This window comes from Strongylocentrotus purpuratus, unplaced genomic scaffold, assembly GCF_000002235.5.
Source record: "Strongylocentrotus purpuratus isolate Spur 01 unplaced genomic scaffold, Spur_5.0 spur5_scaffold_1, whole genome shotgun sequence".
Classification (NCBI taxonomy): domain Eukaryota; kingdom Metazoa; phylum Echinodermata; class Echinoidea; order Camarodonta; family Strongylocentrotidae; genus Strongylocentrotus; species Strongylocentrotus purpuratus.
Window position 1 is genome coordinate 3639664 of NW_022145594.1, and position 7412 is coordinate 3647075.

At 36.5% G+C, this 7412-nt stretch overlaps 1 long non-coding RNA gene across 1 annotated transcript; it reads left to right on the plus strand.

Annotated features, from left to right (window-relative positions):
* Positions 1-863: 863 nt before the first annotated feature.
* On the plus strand, positions 864-4167 carry LOC105438348. The gene is made up of 4 exons (XR_004062572.1): positions 864-1146; positions 2790-2884; positions 3311-3450; positions 4001-4167. It is a non-coding gene; the product is annotated as an uncharacterized LOC105438348 (long non-coding RNA).
* The last annotated feature ends 3245 nt before the right edge of the window (positions 4168-7412 follow it).

The window sequence follows — 7412 nt, forward strand, 5'->3', positions numbered from 1 at the left end:
ATTTCGTTCTATTCATTTAATTCTTCAGATTTTGCTGTATATTGCTTCCTATCGTTTGTTATTATTGTTATGTTGAATTTTCTAACCTCCATTTTATTTGATGTGCTCATGCATTTTAACCTGGACCAATATGATAAACAGTGAATTGCAAATGATCTTGAATTGATGATTAAATATGTTTGAATGAAAGTTTTCGTAATGAAACGGTACATTATTATTATTTTACTACTGTTATCATTAACATTTTGTGGGAACGACGAAAGTAATAATAATGTTAGGGTGCAATACAAATATAACTTGCTCGGGGAGATTCAACAAAATAAATTCATAAAGATTGTATTATGTTCTTGCCTTACGGTTTTTTTTTTGGTTCTAGCTGGATACCCATTTCATATCAAATTTGCGAAAGCCTGTCCAAGGTATTGTAACAGTTAGATAGTAAAAGAAAAAGAAAAACAAATCACGTATTATACAAATGATGCATGCGCATGAGTTCATTATACGATCTATCCGCACTCGAGTTGAGGCTGTGTGTATCTATGGCACGAAGCCGTAGGCTGAGTGCGATAGATACACACAGCAACAACGTATAATGAACGAATGAAAACATACATCATTTGTTTTATACAACTAAACTCCTATTGTCTTGTTATTTGATGTACTTTAATTCATCATAGATTGTTTCGTGACAGTATATGGATGACAAATAAATCTCAAGTTTAATAAGGCTTAATTTAGTGCGCACACATAGCTATAGACATATAGCAAGCGCACTAATTACCTCTTTACCCAAATTACCGTGTTTACACAGTGATCCGCCTCGAGGGTTGAAGCCGGGTTGAAGCCGCGAGGGGGCTGAAGCCAAAGACGTTTAAATATAATTACTAGACGGAAAGCAGCACGCGCGGAAACCATGCAGACGAATGGGATTAGGCTCCGCCTCTTTTGGATCATTTGAAGACAAAATAAGCTACCGAGGCGGCTTTTTGATTGGATATGAGCCTCATGAATATGTATTTTATCGATAGTATCGTTTAAGAAACCGGATAATATATTTGACCTCATTGCGTCACTTTAATTATGCAGATTTATGCACGACGCTACTACACTCGCACAAACTGAGAAGAGTTAGTTCATTGAGAATGGGTGAGTAATTGATTGAAATATGAGTAGATTAAGTGAGTTTAGTCATCATTTTGAAAAAGCTGCAATAGTCTTCGTGATGTACGGTAATTTCGTTACATTTGGAGACAGTTCTCAACAGATTTTTGGGGAAAAGACTAGTTAATTATTGCTCTTGAAATTGCACTTTGATTTTCATCGTCATGAAGTAGTTTGACTGCGGTTTGCCGTCATTTCACCCTAGTACTCCAGTTAGGGCCCCGGCGTTCCGGCAGGCCCTCCCCGGGGAATTTCGGTGCTCATTTTGCATCAAGATCAAACTTTCTAATCAAGTTTTATTTCAGATTTGATCGTCATCATGAATCTAATTCACCAATCATCGATTTAATTTAAATCTAGATTTAACGTTTCACCTTAAAATAATCTACGAAGCATGATTTTTTTGATAATCCAAGTGGATTAATTCTTGTTAAAATCTTTAGTAGATCTAGACCTAACTTAGATGTGGACTCGGATGGCTTTACTAAATATCAGTGCCATCCGTTGCATCATAGTTCATACGCGGTGCGTGTCAACTTTATTTCTAGACCTATACCAAAATTATCTGTGACCATTGATAATCAAACAACTCCAAATCCTATTTAATTTAGATGTAAACCTGGAACTTATTGATAAAAAATATTCAAAAAACATCAACACTAGGATTTGTTTATTTAGATTTTGTGTGGGTTCAGTGTGCTTGTCAAGTTGTCATTACTCGTCTCTAGTATAGATCTAACAGTTACTACTAGAGCCTAGTCCCTAGAGTCTAGTAGATCTACTAGTACTAGATCTAGATCTAGATCCCTATCAAGGGGGGGGGGGGGGGTGGAGGGTTTAACATTTTGAAATCGGGCCAAAAATTTCGCAACGACTCAGCCAGCCGCTGATTAAGCGGGGAGGGGGGGGGGGGGGGGGGGAGAGGACATTTAAAAAAAAAAAATTGGTCACAAAACTTTGCAATGACTCAGCCAGCCGCTGAATAAGCGGGGGGGGGGGGGGGGGGGGGAAGAGGACATTTAAAAAAAAAAAATTGGTCACAAAAACTTCGCAACGACTCAGCCAGCCGCTGAATAAGCGGGGGGGGGGGGGGGGAGGGGGATCTTTTTGAGGTCATCCATTAGGATTTTTTTTGATTTTTTTAAAATCAACACTAAAAAAGGGGGGGGGGGGTTTCCAGAAAAACATATAGAGGTCTAGGTCTACCTAAAAAAAAACTCAAGGGGGAGGTCTAACACCCCCCCCCCCCTGCGTACGTGCCTGACCCCTATTATTATTACTTTTAATATATTAGAGATTTCTTTCTTCTCCAAATCGTGCAGTTCATGTTGATAAATCTATTTGTTTGTGTAAGAGAAGACCCCTAGTCCACAATTATGTTTACTTATGTAGTCCACTTCTTCTTGTCTTAATAAACCAATTCTACTTAAGACTACTTTATATTTATAGGCCATATAAAGCACTTTTGAGGCACAAGTTAAGTCTTCCATTTAATTTTACTTTGTACTTTGGTCCATTAAATTGGAATGTTGATTTTCACACCATATTAAAATTAAGGCCAACCATGACATGAAAAATAGCTTTTATGCAAGATCTATATTGATTTTGTTTTCTTTTTGTTTCAACAGATTGAAACTAATGAAGAGCTGGAAGGAGTTAACTGATGAGTAGACATTACAACATTTCTTATATTTGCAAGATGAAGCTGAAAGTCCCATTGCAGGTAAAATTTTCAGGATATTTAGCACACAAATATTAAACGACCACCTATCAATTCACTAAAAAGGAAATGGAACTAAGTTTATGTTGCAAGTGTATATAGTGGAAGGGATATTTTATTCTAGTTCTTCCCTTTCTTTGTTTACAAAGGGATTTGTCCTTATTTACAGGAGGTCCTGTGTGTACAGAACGATGTCTAATGCACATTCAAAGCACTACATAATAATAATAATGATCATACATGTAGGGTATACACAGGACCCCTCATTACTTTTTTTTGTAAGTGGTCCTTTCACTTCTTGAGCAATGAAGATGAAGAAGAACACAACATAAGATTAATGAAAGTCTGTTTATAGGATGTATTATGGTTGATATGTATCTATTATTATCACTTTTAATTGAAGTACCTACATTGTTTTCTCTTATGCAGGATGATGCTTCTCTACAGTGGATGATGAAGGCATGCTGATTACAAACCCAGGAGAGGAACAAAGAACAGATATTGACAGAAGCATATCTAGAGATGCGGGCCTACTACACTTCATACGAGCAAGTGTGCTAATATACAATGTAGGTACCCCCAATAACCTATTGTAGAACACATATCATGCAGAAAGTTATAGATCTGAAAAACATATTTTTCATTGTCCGTTACTTGTAAAAGAATACTTGACTGAATATCACAATTGTGATTTAGATTTAAAATAAAATGTTGATATCGATGAAATATAAGTCTACATTACGTATGTTTTAATATCATTATTTCCAGTACATTCTCTGGTCCAAGTTGTGTGGTCATTTTATGTCCCATACTTAACCGAGTATTATTCAATTTTGAGCACAAGTTCACAATACAAGTACATTGTACACGTATTACTTATTTCATACCTTGTCTGATCCAAGCTCCAGCAGGCCTATCGTCTTAATGGGATCATCAGAAATAATCTAACATGTGGTCAGTAACTAGTCTTGTAGGTAAAATAGTTTAGGTTTGCCCACTAGAATCCCAAGTGAATATTAGTCCTTCCTCTTTTTGTCAGAGCAGGTATCAGGGTGTATGTTATTAGTTGTTGTTTATTTTCTTATACACTGTATCTTATTTCATTTTTCCATTCAACAGACTTGGGTTATCATCACAGCCCTTTCTTCTGAAAACTAGCCTACAACTTCATCAATGAATGCAGAAGACATCTTCATGGGACTACGTCTTAAAGATGCAACCCTCATATAATGAAAGAGGACATTAGAGATGGGTTTAAACTTGAATATTTACATACTATTTATTTATTATTTCTATTATATATTTGTAGAATACCACATTTAGAAAAAGCTAATTAATTTATTTATCATCTTGTCAACTTTCAAATATTTAAAGATAACTAATCATCAATGAATAAACATTAACATTTTAACAATGTCAACTACCATCTTATATGATGAAACTGAGGGCTGGGCAGAAAGAAATTTCCTTGAAATTTGAGTGATGATCTATCAGTCTATATCAGAGATTGAATTGATCAATGATATTTTAATTATAATTATACATGTTGAAATTCATTTACCTCAGTCTATGGACTTCTGTATTTGAAGTTTTGTAGATTATTACATTATTGCTGCTTCAAGTATTGTATGTAAGAAGGTTTGAAAGACAACCCTCTAAATGCACTAAATATGGAAACTGCTAATCATCATTGCCTTTTGTATCCAAACTGCTAATTTTAATAGAATCATGTTTTGATACTTCCTAGCTTAAGAAAACGGGGGGGGGGGGGGGGCTTATCCTCTTCCTGGTGCTGTTTCTACATGGACCATGTAACAGGTTGCAAAAGTGTAAACAATATTATATTTGTTATATGTTTATATTAGAAGGATTTAGAAAATGAAAACGTTTTGAATTATAGAATTACTGTTGCTAGAAGTAATGGCAGTATTGATGTGTAAGGGAATGGGGTGGTTTTCCCAGTGAAATTAATGGTATACCAATGTAAAATTAATACAAAAAGAGAAAACTATTCTTAAAAATAAAATTATAAAGGACATGGGCCTCCTAACTAATAAACCACTTCTGGTTGTTGTTGTTGTTGTTGTTTTTTTTTTTTGGGGGGGGGGGGGAGGGGGGCAACCCAATTCAAAATTTCCAGCGTTAAATTCCATTGTCTTTGAACAAAAATTATGTCTAGATGTTGAAAAACAATGTTTCACTTTCCGTTTTCAAGTTAGAAAATTTGAATAAAATGATTAACATATTTTCCGATCTCTCTGGTCTCTACATTAAACATGTTCAAAGCTCCTGCAAAGGCTGCAAAAAGGAAAAGTGAAGTTAATCCAAGTGAAATGTGGACAGTAATGGAGTGAATATGGAATGGTTGATCGTAGTTGATAACGAGTAAACGTAAATGAGTGGTAATAACAACTACGACTGAAAGTGAGACAGAATGGAACTGCAACAGGTTGTTCAGTCAAGCAGGCACGTAGCCACGGGGGGGGGGGGGGGGGGGGGGGGGGGGGGGGGGGGGGGGGGGGGCCAAAAAAGAAGAAAATTCCACGATCGGTTGAACTTTTTTAGACCCCTTTTTTTTTACCTCGATCGATTACATGTATGTGCCCCCCCCCCCCAAACATCAAAGTCTGGCTACGTGCCTGCAGTCAAGACAACAAACCGTTAGTTGCAGAAGATAATTTACGAAAGCCAGAGAAAGAGAGAGAAAGGGAATCCTTAAGGTACGATGAGAGTGGGTGGAGAAAAACCATCCACTGTGCCACATAATTTGTTTGTCTAAAATAAGGAAACTTTATACATTAGTATATTTAAAATGTATAATCATAGCCAGAGAATGTGTTGTTATATGGCTTATAGCATGTTTTATTTAATAAATCAAAAACAGACCCAGTTATTGATAGACTAAAAAGGGAATAAGATCGAGACATTAAGAATATCAGTATTTCTTATTCAATGAAGTTAAGGCCACTCCCCCATATCGCGATGCATCCTGGGTATGAGGGGTGGAGCTTAGCAAGCCTGAGATCTGTGAAACTGGATGGTTATTATTATTTTTTGGACAATAAAGAGATTTTCAGAAAAATTTATGCTGGAATAATAATAAGTAGAGGTGTAATGATGTTTTCAAAGGCTACTTAGTTGGCGTAAACATTCAGAAATGAATTATACACGCCATTAAAACCTTTAAAAAAAAAAAAAAACACAACAACGAGTGGAACTTTAAGGTCCACTTCCCGATGCATCCTGGGTACACCAGCTGTTATACTGGTGATCGATAATACAAGTTCGAGCGCGTATTTCACCTAACGGTGATCGCATCAGAATATTCCACGCTGATTCGCTGAATCACTTTGCGTTGCTAGCGCGCAGCGTGATGAATAAATTACCCATAATTCCGTACAGTAGATTATTTGACCTCTCTTATTACGCTGATACGCGCATTGTCTTTTACCATGTAGTGAACATCATTCCAGTACACTTTTCGCGGGGAGCATCCTACAGAATGCATAATTCATAAGGCTCATGAATTATGCAAGGTAGCTTATTTTGGCTTCTAATGGATCCGGACAAAATGGCGGAGCTTGGGGGGCCTGGCTGAAGCCAAAGACGTTTAAATATAATTACTAGACGGAAAGCAGCACGCGCGGGAACCATGACACGAATGGGATTAGGCTCCGCCTCTTTTGGATCATTTGAAGACAAAATAAGCACCTGATGCGGCTTTTTGATTGGATATGAGCCTCATGAATATGTATTTTATCGATAGTATCGTTTAAGAAATGTGATAATATATTTGACCTCATTGCGTCACTTTAATTATGCAGATTTATGCACGACGCTAGCTACTCGCACAAACGGAGAAGATGTAGTTCATTGAGAATGGGTGAGTAATTGATTGAAATATGAGTAGATTAATGGAATGTAGTCATCAATTTTGAAAAAGCTGCAATAGTCTTCGTGATCTACGGTAATTTCGTTACATTTTGAGACAGTTCTCAACAGATTTTTGGGGAAAAGACTAGGAAAATATTGCTCTTGAAATTGCACATTGATTTTTATCGCCATAAAGTAGTTTGACTGCGATTTACCGTCATTTCACCCTAGTACCTAGTTAGGGCCCCGGGGTTCCGGCAGGCCCACCCCGGGAAATTCCGGTGCTCATATTTATCAAGATCAAACTTTCTAATCAGGTTTTATTTCAGATTTGATCGTCATCATGAATCTAATTCACCAATCATCGATTGAATTTAAAACTAGATTTAACGTTACACCTTAAAATAATCTATGAAGCATGATTTTTTGTGGATTTTGTGGATTAATTCTTGTTAAAATCTTTAGTAGATGTGGACTCTGATGGCTTTACTTATCAATATCAGTGCCATCCGTTCGCTCAGTTGCATCATCGGTACGCGGTGCGTGTCAACTTTATTTAGATCAAGATCTAGATCAAAATTATCTGTGACCATTAATAACCAAACAACTCCTAATCCTATTTTATTTAGATGTAACAAATATTCAAAAAACATCAACA